Here is a 12,782-nt window from a genome sequence, read left to right as displayed (position 1 = left end):
ATCTGCTACTGTAAGACAGATTTTACTATATGTTTAAAAACTTATTAAAAATTCTATATTAAGCCAAATCTGGTAATTTCTAACTAAAATATGAAATTTGAGAAGTCTAATTTCATACTAAATTTTTAGATTATGGGTCTGATTTATAAATTTAAGTATGGAATTAATGTGATAAATCTGTGTCATAAAATTTCTGAGAATTTTACAGAATTATTTATAACTTATTTTTGGGAATTTAATTCTGAAAAATGACCCAAACATATTTATTGAATATTCTATACATTTTCACGAATTTTAGAACTGTATAAATAATTTATTTATAATTCTTATTACCTAAGGTATAACCTGAAAATTTCTAGACAGGTTTAAGATCATTACTTCAATTATTTATTTGGATAAAAATCAGTTATTGTGTTGGTCCAATCCATCAAATATAGTAAATTAGTAATCCATGTATGGGTGTATTGTGGTTTATTTAATATTGTGGTAGTCTAATCTTGTAAATTAAAAATCCATGCACGTGTGTGACTTTGGTTTATTTTCTTTGTATCCAAATTATTATTTCATACCATGGTTTAAATAAATTGTTTATTTAAATGTTGTACATTTATTTATTATTGTGTGACATGTGTAATATTTTATGTTGGGAATTTTAATGAGTTGGTATAGCATCATGTGTGATTAAAAATTGGAATTATTTGTGATTAATATCAAAATTAACTGAAAGGATTAAAGGCATATACAAAGTTAAAAATTGACGGTTAATGCCTGTTTTCAGAGTGAGTCTTAGTTTTAAAGAGTGTATGAAATCAAGGGATTGACGGTTAATACCGGTTGTTCGGGGTGAGCCCTGGTTTTGAAAATTCTCACGTAAATTGTGTTGCGAAACTTAAAAAGAATGGTAAGTTAGTTATGTTTTCTTACTGTGTTGCAAAACTCATGGCATATATTTTTGTTGCCCTGGCGTTTTATGCCAGGTCTTGGCGAGAAAATAATTGAAGCTAAAATGGAGTCGACACTAACGTAGAGCCTTGGCTGACCTGAAACCCCGAGTAGAGCCGAATAAATTATATTATTTTATATAATAGCTATTAAGGACTTTATAATTTCATTTGATGTTGTATTTGGATAATTTTAAGTTTTTATTTATTATTATTTGGACATTTGGTTATGTACGAGAGTTGGATTACCATATTAAGATGTCAACTTTTTGATTTATTAAGTCATTTTATTTATTTAATTTCCCTTGATATTTCAAAAAAAATTTGGGGCGTCACAATTTTGTAGAAAAAATCATCTCGAAATTTTAAGTATAAAATTGTCTAAAAATTCAGGCAAACATGCTGGCAGATTCAAAATAGATTATACAATTTCAGATTTTTGTTAAAAATTTGTATAAATTCGTAGGAAGCTCAAAAATTGTTACCAAAATTCCTGGATGAACTAGACGTCATTATCAACAACTTTGTAGAAGAAATCATCTCGAAATTTTGAGTATAAAATTGTCTAAAAATTTAGGCAAACATGCTGGCAGATTCAACACAAATTATTTTCAACACAGTTTAGATAATGTATCATACGTATACTATCTGAAAATTTCAATTATGTAAAAAAAATGAGAGGATTGAGAGGGTTTTCTTACTTAGTTGTAGGGTTGAAATGGAATAATGAAATGGTAGGAAAAATATGCAACCTCAATCTCCTCTTCTTCTTCCACAAGAATTCCCTCTATTTGAATGTATATGGTTTATGCTTTGCCCAGAAAATATGAACTTTCTGTGCATGCTACTAGGTGCATTATATAGACTCTCTCCGTGGCTAGCTCTCTCTCTCTCACACACATTCTTTTCATTAATAAAACCATTCCCTTTCTCCAAGTTCTAAGAATTAGGCTTTCTCAAATTTCTTTGCTCACTTTCTCCATAACCCAATTCTATCACTAACAAAGACCTTATTAAGAATAAAAATGTTATGGATGTTCAATAATTATTGTTATAAAAAAGATTTAAAAAAAAAAATTCGTGGCTGTTTGCATGGTGATATGGGAACCATAAACCATTATCTTTCTTAGGATTTAGGGAAAGCCATAGAATTTGGAGAAAGTGAGCAAAGAAATTAGAGAAAGTATAATTCTTAGAACTTGGAGAAAGGGAATAGTTTTATTAATGAAAAGAATGTGTGAGGGAGAGAGAGAGCTAGCCATGGTGAGAGTCTATATAATGCACCTAGTAGCATGCAAAGAAAGTTCATATTTTCTGGGCTAAGCATAAACCATATACATCCAAATAGAGGGAATTCTTGTGGAAGAAGAGGAGGAGGTTGAGGTTGCATATTTTTCCTACCATTTCATTATTCCATTTAAACCCTACAACTAAGTAAGAAAACCCTCTCAATCCTCTCATTTTTTTGGGACGTCACTATTATAAATTACAACCATTAGATAAAAACAATAACAAATTTAAATAGTGACGCCCCTAATTGCGTCACATTTTTATTCTTAATATTGAACATCCATAACATTTTTATTCTTAATAAGGTCTGTGTTAGTGATAGAATTTGGTTAATTTAAAACTATTTTTTTTTTTGTACTATTATATATTTTAGGTAGATTCTGAATATAATTAATTAATTAATTACCCTGTATTTTTATATAATAAAAATAATATATATTTTTAATTTTCTTAAATAATTATTCACAATATTTTGAATTTAATAGTCTGTATATTTTTATACTGAACATTTATTCAAAATAAAATAAAATAAAATATTTTTTTGACTTTATATTATTATTCAATATTAATTTCTGAACCTTATTATATTTTTATTATATTTTTCTCTATATTTTTTTGTAATCAAATTACACTGGAACCTAATATTTTCTGTACTAAAATCCAATCCAAAAAAAAAAAACCATGGGCTTGCTCCCCATGTTTTCTCACCTCCCACCTTTCACGTGCAATCATTTTCTGTAAAGAAAATGCGGTGGACATGCAAGCTATACACCTTCCTTCTTTTTAATTTGTCTTCATCATAAATTGAGCCTAGCTTTTCCTCACATTTCCTCATCTTTGGCTTCACTTCCAGTTTCATCCTTCTCTCCCTCTCCGTTTCATCTTTCTCTATCTCTCTCGGTTCTCTCTCTTTCTCTCCACCTCTCATTCTCAAAACTCTCTTTTTCCTTCCTTATCTATGTTTTTCCTCCTCCCCTCGACCTCCATACCCATGGCCTCAACCCATACTATCACCATCCGAAACACCAACCCACGAACTTCACCACCATTGACGCACCATCAGACCGCCACCACCACCATCACCTATTTCCATTATCATCTAGAACCACCATTCACAAAGTGTTGTAGGTGAAGAAAAAGAAAAAGAAGGAAGATGGAGGAGAAAGAAACAAAGTTAGAGAAGTTTACTTTGAATTTCAAAAGTTGGTTTTTAGCTTACTTTCGGCATATATTTTAAGAATGGTGAAATGGTAAGAATTTCACCATTCTTAGTATAGGATTTTGAATAAATTTTCAAATACATAGTAAAATTTGTCTCACAGTTTCAGATTTAGTTAAAAAATTGTATAAATTCGTAGGAAGGTCAAAATTTATTGCCAAAAATTTCTGGATAAACTAGACATCATTATCAACATCTTTGTAGAAGAAATCATCTCGAAATTTTGAGTATAAGATTATCTAAAAATTCAGGTAAACATGCTAGCAGATTCAAAACAGATTATTCTCAACACAGTTTTAGATTTAATTAAAAATTTGTATAAATTCGTAGAAAGCTCAAAAATTGTTTTAAATTTTTTTTGGATAAACTACACATCATTATCAACAACTTTGTAGAAGAAATCATCTCGAAATTTTGAATATAAAATTATCTAAAAATTCGGGTAACATGCTGACAGATTCAAAACAGATTATTCTCAACACAGTTTCAGATTTAGTTAAAAATTTGTATAAATTCCTAGGAAGCTCAAAATTTGTTGCCAAAAATTTCTGGATAAACTAGACATCATTATCAACATCTTTGTAGAAGAAATCATCTCGAAATTTTGAGTATAAGATTATCTAAAAATTTGGGTAAACATATTGGCAGATTCAAAACAGATTATTCTCAACACAGTTTCAGATTTAGTTAAAAAATTGTATAAATTCGTAGAAAGCTAAAAAATTGTTTCCAAAAATTTCTAGAAATACGAGCCACACCCTTCTCAGCCAGTATGAAATATGAAATGGCATGAACTAGAAATCATTATCAACAACTTTGTAGAAGAAATCATCTCGAAATTTTGAGTATAAAATTGTCTAAAAATTCAGGCAAACATGCTGGTAGATTCAAAATAGATTATCTTCAACAAAATTTCAGATTTTTGTTAAAAATTTGTATAAATTTGTAGGAAGCTCAAAAATTGTTACCAAAAATTCCTGGATAAACTAGACATCATTATCAACAACTTTGTAGAAGAAATCATCTCAAAATTTTGAGTATAAAATTGTCTAAAAATTAAGGCAAACATGTTGGCAGATTCAACACAGATTATTTTCAACACAATTTAGACAATGTATCATATGTATACAATCTGAAAATTTCAATTATGTAAAAAAAATGAGAGGATTGAGAGGGTTTTCTTACTTAGTTGTAGGGTTGAAATGGAATAATGAAATGGTAGGAAAAATATGCAATCTCAACCTCCTCCTCTTCTTCTACAAGAATTCCCTCTATTTGGATGTATATGGTTTATGCTTAGCCCAGAAAATATGAACTTTCTGTGCATGCTACTAGGTGCATTATAAAGACTCTCTCCGTGGCTAGCTGTCTCTCTCTCTCTCACACACACATTCTTTTCATTAATAAAACCATTCCCTTTCTCCAAGTTCTAAGAATTAGGCTTTCTCTAATTTCTTTGCTCACTTTCTCCAAATTCTATGACTTTCCCTAAATCCTAAGAAAGATAATGGTTTATGATTCCCATATCACCATGCAAACAGCCACGAATTTTTTTTTTTTTATAACAATAATTATTGAACATCCATAACATTTTTATTCTTAATAAGGTCTTGTTAGTGATAGAATTGGGTTAATTTAAAACTAATTTTTTTTTGTACTATTATATATTTTAGGTAGATTCTGAATACAATTAATTAATTAATTAATTAATTTTCTTTTAAGAATAATTTAAATATTCACAATCTACCCTCCAAAAAAAAAAATTTCGTCCTCGAAATTAATTCGTACCTTTAGACTCGAAAAGTTGAGGGTAATTGACACGTATCATATCTTCTCGCTCCCACGTTGACTCTTTCGTCCCACAATGTCTCCAGAGAACTCGAACTAATGGTATAGTTTTACCTCGTAGTTTCTTCTCGCGACGATCTAAAATCTTGACAGGCTTTTCTTCAAATGTCACGTCTTCATCAAGATTAATTTCCTCCCAATTGATAATGTGAGAAGGGTGTGGCTCGTATTTCCATAGCATAGAGACGTGGAAAACATTATGTACTCCAGCCAGTTGAGGCGATAGAGCCAAACGGTACGCCACTTCTCCTATTTTGTCCTAAATTTCAAAAGGCCCTATGAAGCGAGGTGACAACTTTCCCTTCTTTTCGAAACGAACAACTCCTCGGCGAGGCTGTATTTTCAGAAACACATGATCTCCAACTTTAAATGCTAAAGGTCTTTTCCTTTGATCTGCATAGCTTTTCTGCCTACTCTGAGCGGTCTCAAGCCTTTGCCTAATTAGTTTCACCTTCTCAGTAGTTTCTTGAACTAACTCTGGCCTTAAAAGAGGTGCTTCTCTGACTTCTGTCCAACATATTGGTGATCGGCACCTCGCTTCATAGGGCCTTTCGAAATTTTGGACAAAATAAGAGAAGTGGCGTACCGTTTGGCTCTACCGCCTCAACTGGCTAGAGTACATAATGTTTTCCACGTCTCTATGCTACGAAAATACGAGCCACACCCTTCTCACACCATCAATTGGGAGGAAATTAATCTCGATGACGACGTGACATTTGAAGAAAAGCCTGTCAAGATTTTACATCGTCGCGAGAAGAAATTACGAGGTAAAACTATACCATTGGTTCGAGTTCTTTGGAGACATTGTGGGACGGAAGAGTCAACGTGTGAGCGAGAAGATATGATACGTGTCAATTACCCTCAACTTTTCGAGTCTAAAGGTACGAATTGATTTTGATAACGAAATTTTTTTTTTGGAGGGTAGATTGTGAAAACCCATATTTAAATTATTCTTAAAAGAAAATAAATAAATTAATTAATTAATTGTATTCAGAATCTACCTAAAATATATAATAGTAAACAAAAAAAATTAGTTTTAAATTAACCCAATTCTATCACTAACAAAGACTTTATTAAGAATAAAAATGTTATGGATGTTCAATAATTATTGTTATAAAAAAAAATTAAAAAAAATAAATAAAAATTCGTGGCTGTTTGCATGGTGATATGGGAACCATAAACCATTATCTTTCTTAGGATTTAGGGAAAGCCATAGAATTTGGAGAAAGCGAGCAAAGAAAACCTTAAGTTTATTTTGGGCCATGGGTAGTTGTTGATAATGATTTCTAGTTCATGCCATTTCAAATTTTATACTAATAATCTGTTTTAAATCTGCCGGCATGTTTCTGCCTAAAATATATAATAGTACAAAAAAAAAAAAGTTTTAAATTAACCCAATTCTATCACTAACAAAGACCTTATTAAGAATAAAAATGTTATGGATGTTCAATAATTATTGTTATAAAAATAAAAAATAAAAAAATTCGTGGCTGTTTGCATGGTGATATGGGAACCATAAACCATTATCTTTCTTAGGATTTAGGGAAAGCCATAGAATTTGGAGAAAGTGAGCAAAGAAATTAAAGAAAGCCTAATTCTTAGAACTTGGAGAAAGGGAATGGTTTTATTAATGAAAAGAATGTGTGAGAGAGAGAGAGAGCTAGCCACGGAGAGAGTCTATATAATGCAACTAGTAGCATGCACAGAAAGTTCATATTTTCTGGGCTAAGCATAAACCATATACATCCAAATAGAGGGAATTCTTGTGGAAGAAGAAGAGGAGGTTGAGGTTGCATATTTTTCCTACCATTTCATTATTCCATTTCAACCCTACAACTAAGTAAGAAAACCCTCTCAATTCTCTCATTTTTTTTACATAATTGAAATTTTCAGATTGTATACATATGATACATTGTCTAAACTGTGTTGAAAATAATCTGTGTTGAATCTGCCAGCATGTTTGCCTGAATTTTTAGACAATTTTATACTCAAAATTTCGAGATGATTTCTTCTACAAAGTTGTTGATAATGATTTCTAGTTCATCTAGGAATTTTGGTAATAATTTTCGAGCTTTCTATGAATTTATACAAATTTTTAACTAAATCTGAACCTGTGTTGAGAATAATCTGTTTTGAATCTGCCAGCATGTTACCTGAATTTTTAGATAATTTTATACTCAAAATTTCGAGATGATTTCTTCTACAAAGTTGTTGATAATGATGTGTAGTTTATCCAGAAATTTTTGAAAACAATTTTTTAGCTTTCTACGAATTTATACAAATTTTTAACTAAATCTGAAACTGTGTTGAGAATAATCTGTTTTGAATCTGCCAGTATGTTTACCCGAATTTTTAGATAATCTTATACTCAAAATTTCGAGATGATTTCTTCTACAAAGATGTTGATAATGATATCTAGTTTATCCAGAAATTTTTGGCAACAAATTTTGAGCTTCCTACGAATTTATACAAATTTTTAACTAAATCTGAAACTGTGAGACAGATTTTACTATGTATTTGAAAATTTATTCAAAATCCTATACTAAGCCAAATATGGTAATTTCTAACTAAAAGATGAGACTTGAGAAGTCTAGTTTCATGATAAATTTTTAGATTATGGGTTTGACCTATGAATTAATCTAAATGAATAATGGTATATATAAAGTTAACAATTGACGGTTAATACTAGTTGTTTAGGGTGAGTATTGGTTTTAAAGAGTGTACGAAATTAAGGGTTGACGGTCAATACCAGTTGTTCAGGGTGAGCTCTGGTTTTGAGAATTCTCACGTAAATTGTGTTGCGAAACTCTAAGATGGCACGGGACTTATTTAAACCCTTTTCGGTATTCGGTTTTGGAATAAAGGTGGATGCGCAGGTGGCACACAAGGAGGTTACTTACCCCTGGCAGACCGTTTCCTTGGGGCAGACCACGGATGCCACTACTTGGGTATATAACTCCAGACGTGGGCATCCCTGGTAGTTACGGTTGGTAACACTTAAATATTTGACCAAGGGAGGGTTTCAAATTAACCGTTGCCATGTTTAGTAGTTGGTAAGTTAAATCTCTTTGGTGAGATTTCGAGTGTCACCTAATTTATTAAAATTACTGAAATTATTCTAATGGTTGTAATTTATGTGTACAATTATATTGTTATCTCATGTTTAGAATCTTATGATTTTTCTCTTAAGAAGAATGGTAGGTTGGTTACGTTTTCTTACTGTGTTGCAAAACTCATGGCATATATTTTGTTGCCCTGGCGTTTCATGCCAGATTATGTCGAAGAAGGGACTGAGGCTAAAATTGGAGCTGCTGCCAATATTGAACCTTGGCTGACTTAGAGTCAAGATTTTATCAAAATAAAATCCTGTTATCCCTTGTATTAGGATTTAACTATGTTGTGACGTTGTGTGTGAACTTGTAGTTTTATTTTGTTGTTAGACTTTGACTATGTAAGAACTTAAAAGTTCCTAATCAGTAGTTAAAACTTTATCTAGCAAGTTATCGTTATTTAAATCTTATGACGTTTCAAAAAAAAAATTTTGGGCGTCACAAGCATTGAGGGAACAACCCTCATTACGTGTAATCACGGTCTTCCCAAAATAACATTGTAAGGGAAGAGGGTATCAATTACTATAAACTCCATGCTTATCTTCTTCGTGCCTGTCTGCACCTCTAAATTCATGGCTCCTAAAGGGCATGTTGGTGTTTCGTTGAATCCAACCATCGGGCTGTTGGATTGTTCTAGGTGATCTGGGTGAAGGTCAAGCTTCTTGTAACATCTAACACACATGATGTCACAAGAACTACCTTGATCAACCAGTATGCGCCTCACCTGGCACTCTCCAATTTTTAGCGTTATCACCATGGCGTCGTTATGTGGACATTGCACCATATCCAAGTTTGCCTCAGTAAAAGAAACCACTCGACCCTGATATTCATTTGTCCTAGGCTTCTTTTACTGGACTTCGTACACATGTTGTAGGTGTCTTACCCTCTGAGTTTTCCCACATACATTATTCTTATTGACATTCGAGTGAATCACATTGATCATCCGAGGTCTATTGCTTGCTGTGGTGGCGATGGTAGAAGTGGTGTTGCTCGTGCCTGGGGTAGCCTTGTTTGCTCTTCCCTTGTCCTGGTTTCATCTACTAGGTCTCTTAAGTGACCCTGTCTGACTAGATCCTCCAAGTGTGTCTTCAGAGCCCTACATCCTTGAGTCAAGTGCCTATCTTCATTATGGTAAGCACAATGCTTCCCAAGGCTCCTTTCCATAAACTCACCAGAGATATTCTCTGGTGCTCTGTAATACGGTTGGTTCCTGATCCTTTCCAAGACTTTGTAGACCGGGATCTTGAATACAATGGTAACTGCTTGTGCAGCCCTTAACCCTGTTTCCTGCTTGTTAAAACCAGTATTACCTCGACTTCGCTTCGGCAAGCCGTTTCTCTTATCCTGTTTTGGTGTTTTCGTCCATGGCGTGTCCTCTTTTGCTCTAGTATACTTCTCGATCTGTGCCATTAGCTCCTCCATACTTTTTAATAGAGTTTTTACCAGCAATTCTCGAAGCGGGCATTCATCATCTAGGCTGTTTTTGAAAGATACGATCACCAATTCCTGGTTGCATGCCAATATTCGATTAAACACCTCATAATACCACTTGGCGTAAGCCTTGAGGCTTTCACCCTCGCTAATGTTCAAAGCTAGCAAGGAGTCTACCTTTAGTGGCTGTAACTTGTTTGTAACAAACCTGACCATAAACATCTCGGTCAGGCCTTCCCAACTCTTTACAGTTCCTTTTAACAACTTGTAAAACCAATTCGATGCGATTTCTCCAAAGGATGAGAGGAACATCTTGCACAGCAACTGCTCATTCCCGTTATACAAAGCCATTGAATTTCAATGTAAGCCGATATGAAAGTTTGGATCAGACTTACCGCCATAAATCTGGAACTTCGGCATATGGAACCTCTTTTGGGCCTCAAACCTATCCAACTCCACTGAGAACGACGTTCTAGGCTTGACTGGGGATGTGACCTCGACATTGAGTAACTTCCTCTGGAGGTAGTCTCTCAGATCCTCCTTCGTTCGACTGGGAGCTCGGTTATCAAGAAATTTTAGCATTTTTGGCGCGCTGCTCCCGGTGTCATTGCGTGTCCTCTTGGACTTCTCTTCATTCACCGTATCAAAACACAAGCCTTTTCCCTAGACATGCTGAGGTTCTCTAACATAAGTTCCGTTGATCTGAGATATCTTCTGTGACTCGCCTCTCACTGCCTCTGTTCGCCCGACATCCTATGAAGGCCGATGTGAGCGCTCATTTTCTTTGCCATGCTGTGGGACTAATGGGATTGTTTTCTGCTCCGCTTTTTGGGGGTCAGTCTTTGCCGCTGGTACCGGTGTGTCTTGCAATGGAAACGGTGGTTGCATCACGTTGTTCTTCGTCATGAAGTTGACAACAGACTGTAAGTCTGCCAACTTGTTCGCCATCCCTTTCATCTCGCCATCCCTCCTCAGGCATCTATCCTTCCATACCTGGAGGTCGCTTTTGTTGTAACATTTATCTCGCCCAGCTTTCTTTGAGGCATTCCCCTCTTTGCCGACGTCCTTCTCCCTAGGATTCGGATCCTGTGTTTCTTCTTTACGATTTTCTTTCTTGACGTTAAGACCTTTATGTTCACAACTATCACTGTTAATGTCATTCCCAATCTTTTCTTCCTGTCCGATGTTGGCTATCTATTCTCCTTAAGTTCCCATAGACGGTGCCAAATTGTGGATGTTGATTTCTGACCACACAACTAAACGGGGAACTTAGCTGGAAAGTATCGGCAAAATAGATAAAGCCCAACAACCTGCACAAGAAAATGAGAATCCGGCGGTGGTTTGTCCATTAGAGAGCATTCCAACGATTAAGTCAGTAATCAATATCTCTCAAAGATAGCTAATTGTACTTAATCTCACAAGAAAAAACCTACCTCAGACCCACGAGAGTTCCTTGTTTTTATAACCAGCAGTGACATAATCCCATTATAAGCCTCACTTCAATGGACTCAGGCTTAATGCTTATCTTGGACCCTCATCTAGATAGAGAAAAACTCTTCTTGAGCGTTATCTTTATCCAGACTCGGATCCTCCTCTGTTCTAGGACTCTTGTCCCTTATCTGCTTATCTCGGATTGTAGTATCTCCATAGACAACCTCAACCTAGCCGAAATCATCTCGGCGCATGACCAAGCCACATGGCACCTTGGCTGACACTTCGGCGTCACTTTAGTCACGTGCTGTCATTCACAAAATACATCCCCACATGGAACATATATGCTCATTTTGTCACTAAATTAATCCTGAACGTTATGTTTGGATTAAGTGATTTGGAGAGAAAAGAAAATAAATTGAGAGTTATGTATTTCTCTTACTTGTTTGGATAACTTAAGTGAAGAGAAATTGGGAGAAATTGAGAGAATCGCAGAAAAACCCATTTATCTTATAACTCTCATTTTCAATCTTCCCAAAAGTTGAGAGATTGAGAGAGAAAAGAAACCAATATTTTCATAACACCAATTTTGTCCCTGTAAAAATAAAATAAAATGATTGAAAATTTTAAGAGGTTATTTTGATAATATAACATAAAATAATTTCTTTTCTTTTCTTTTTTTTCTCTTATAAAATCTAACCAAATAAGAAGGAGAGAAATCATAATAATTTCTTTTCTTTTATTTCTTACTTATCCAAACAAGAATGAGAGAAATCACAATCATTTCACTTTTTTTCTTTTCTCTTATAACTTAAGTAATCCTTTATTTTCTTTTCTCTCCTAAGTTCCCAAACATAGTGTTAAAGTTAAATATATATTTGATGATACAGCGTGTTCCAGATGGAACGAGTCAGATTGATCCACGCTTCCCAAACCGGTGCCCGAGGTACCAAGCCCACAGAGAGACCTGCACAAGAGTTCAACGGGGAACAAGGAGTCCCCCAGCGACGCCTCCGACGAGCAAGTTAGAAAGAGAGATGGAATATAGAGATAGATTAGTGATGGAAAAGCTTAATCATTTCCTTGTCTTCGATGCCTGTTTATATCATCTGCTAATCATTTCGTTGTCCTTTCCGACCTGTCACCTTGGCCGAAAGTCTATGCTCTAGCTTACCTTGTTCATGGTGAGGTCGTTCTGTTCCGACGGGGAAAGGTTATCGCAATAAATGTTGCAGGAAAACTCATAATGGCTGATGTGTGGTGCAATAACTTTGCATGATCTTTGTTTGCCGATGTGGGTGATTCTCTACTTGCCAAGTGTTTAGATGTCATTGGTGTTTGGTGTAATACTGGGTTTCACGAGTGTTGGGCTTTAGTATTTGAATCATGGATTGGACCTTAAGTGGTGAGCCATATTTTTTATGGGCTTACCCATGTCAATATTGATTTCTCAAACCCCTCAACATATTTTCATTTCCTAAAGGTTTTTTTTTTCTTTCACAAATTACGTTG

The sequence above is a fragment of the Camellia sinensis genome, chromosome 10 (genome assembly GCF_055761805.1).
Source record: "Camellia sinensis isolate YWXY chromosome 10, ASM5576180v1, whole genome shotgun sequence".
Classification (NCBI taxonomy): Eukaryota; Viridiplantae; Streptophyta; class Magnoliopsida; order Ericales; family Theaceae; genus Camellia; species Camellia sinensis.
The sequence above is the reverse complement of the archived record's forward strand: the minus strand, read 5'-3'. Positions refer to the sequence as shown.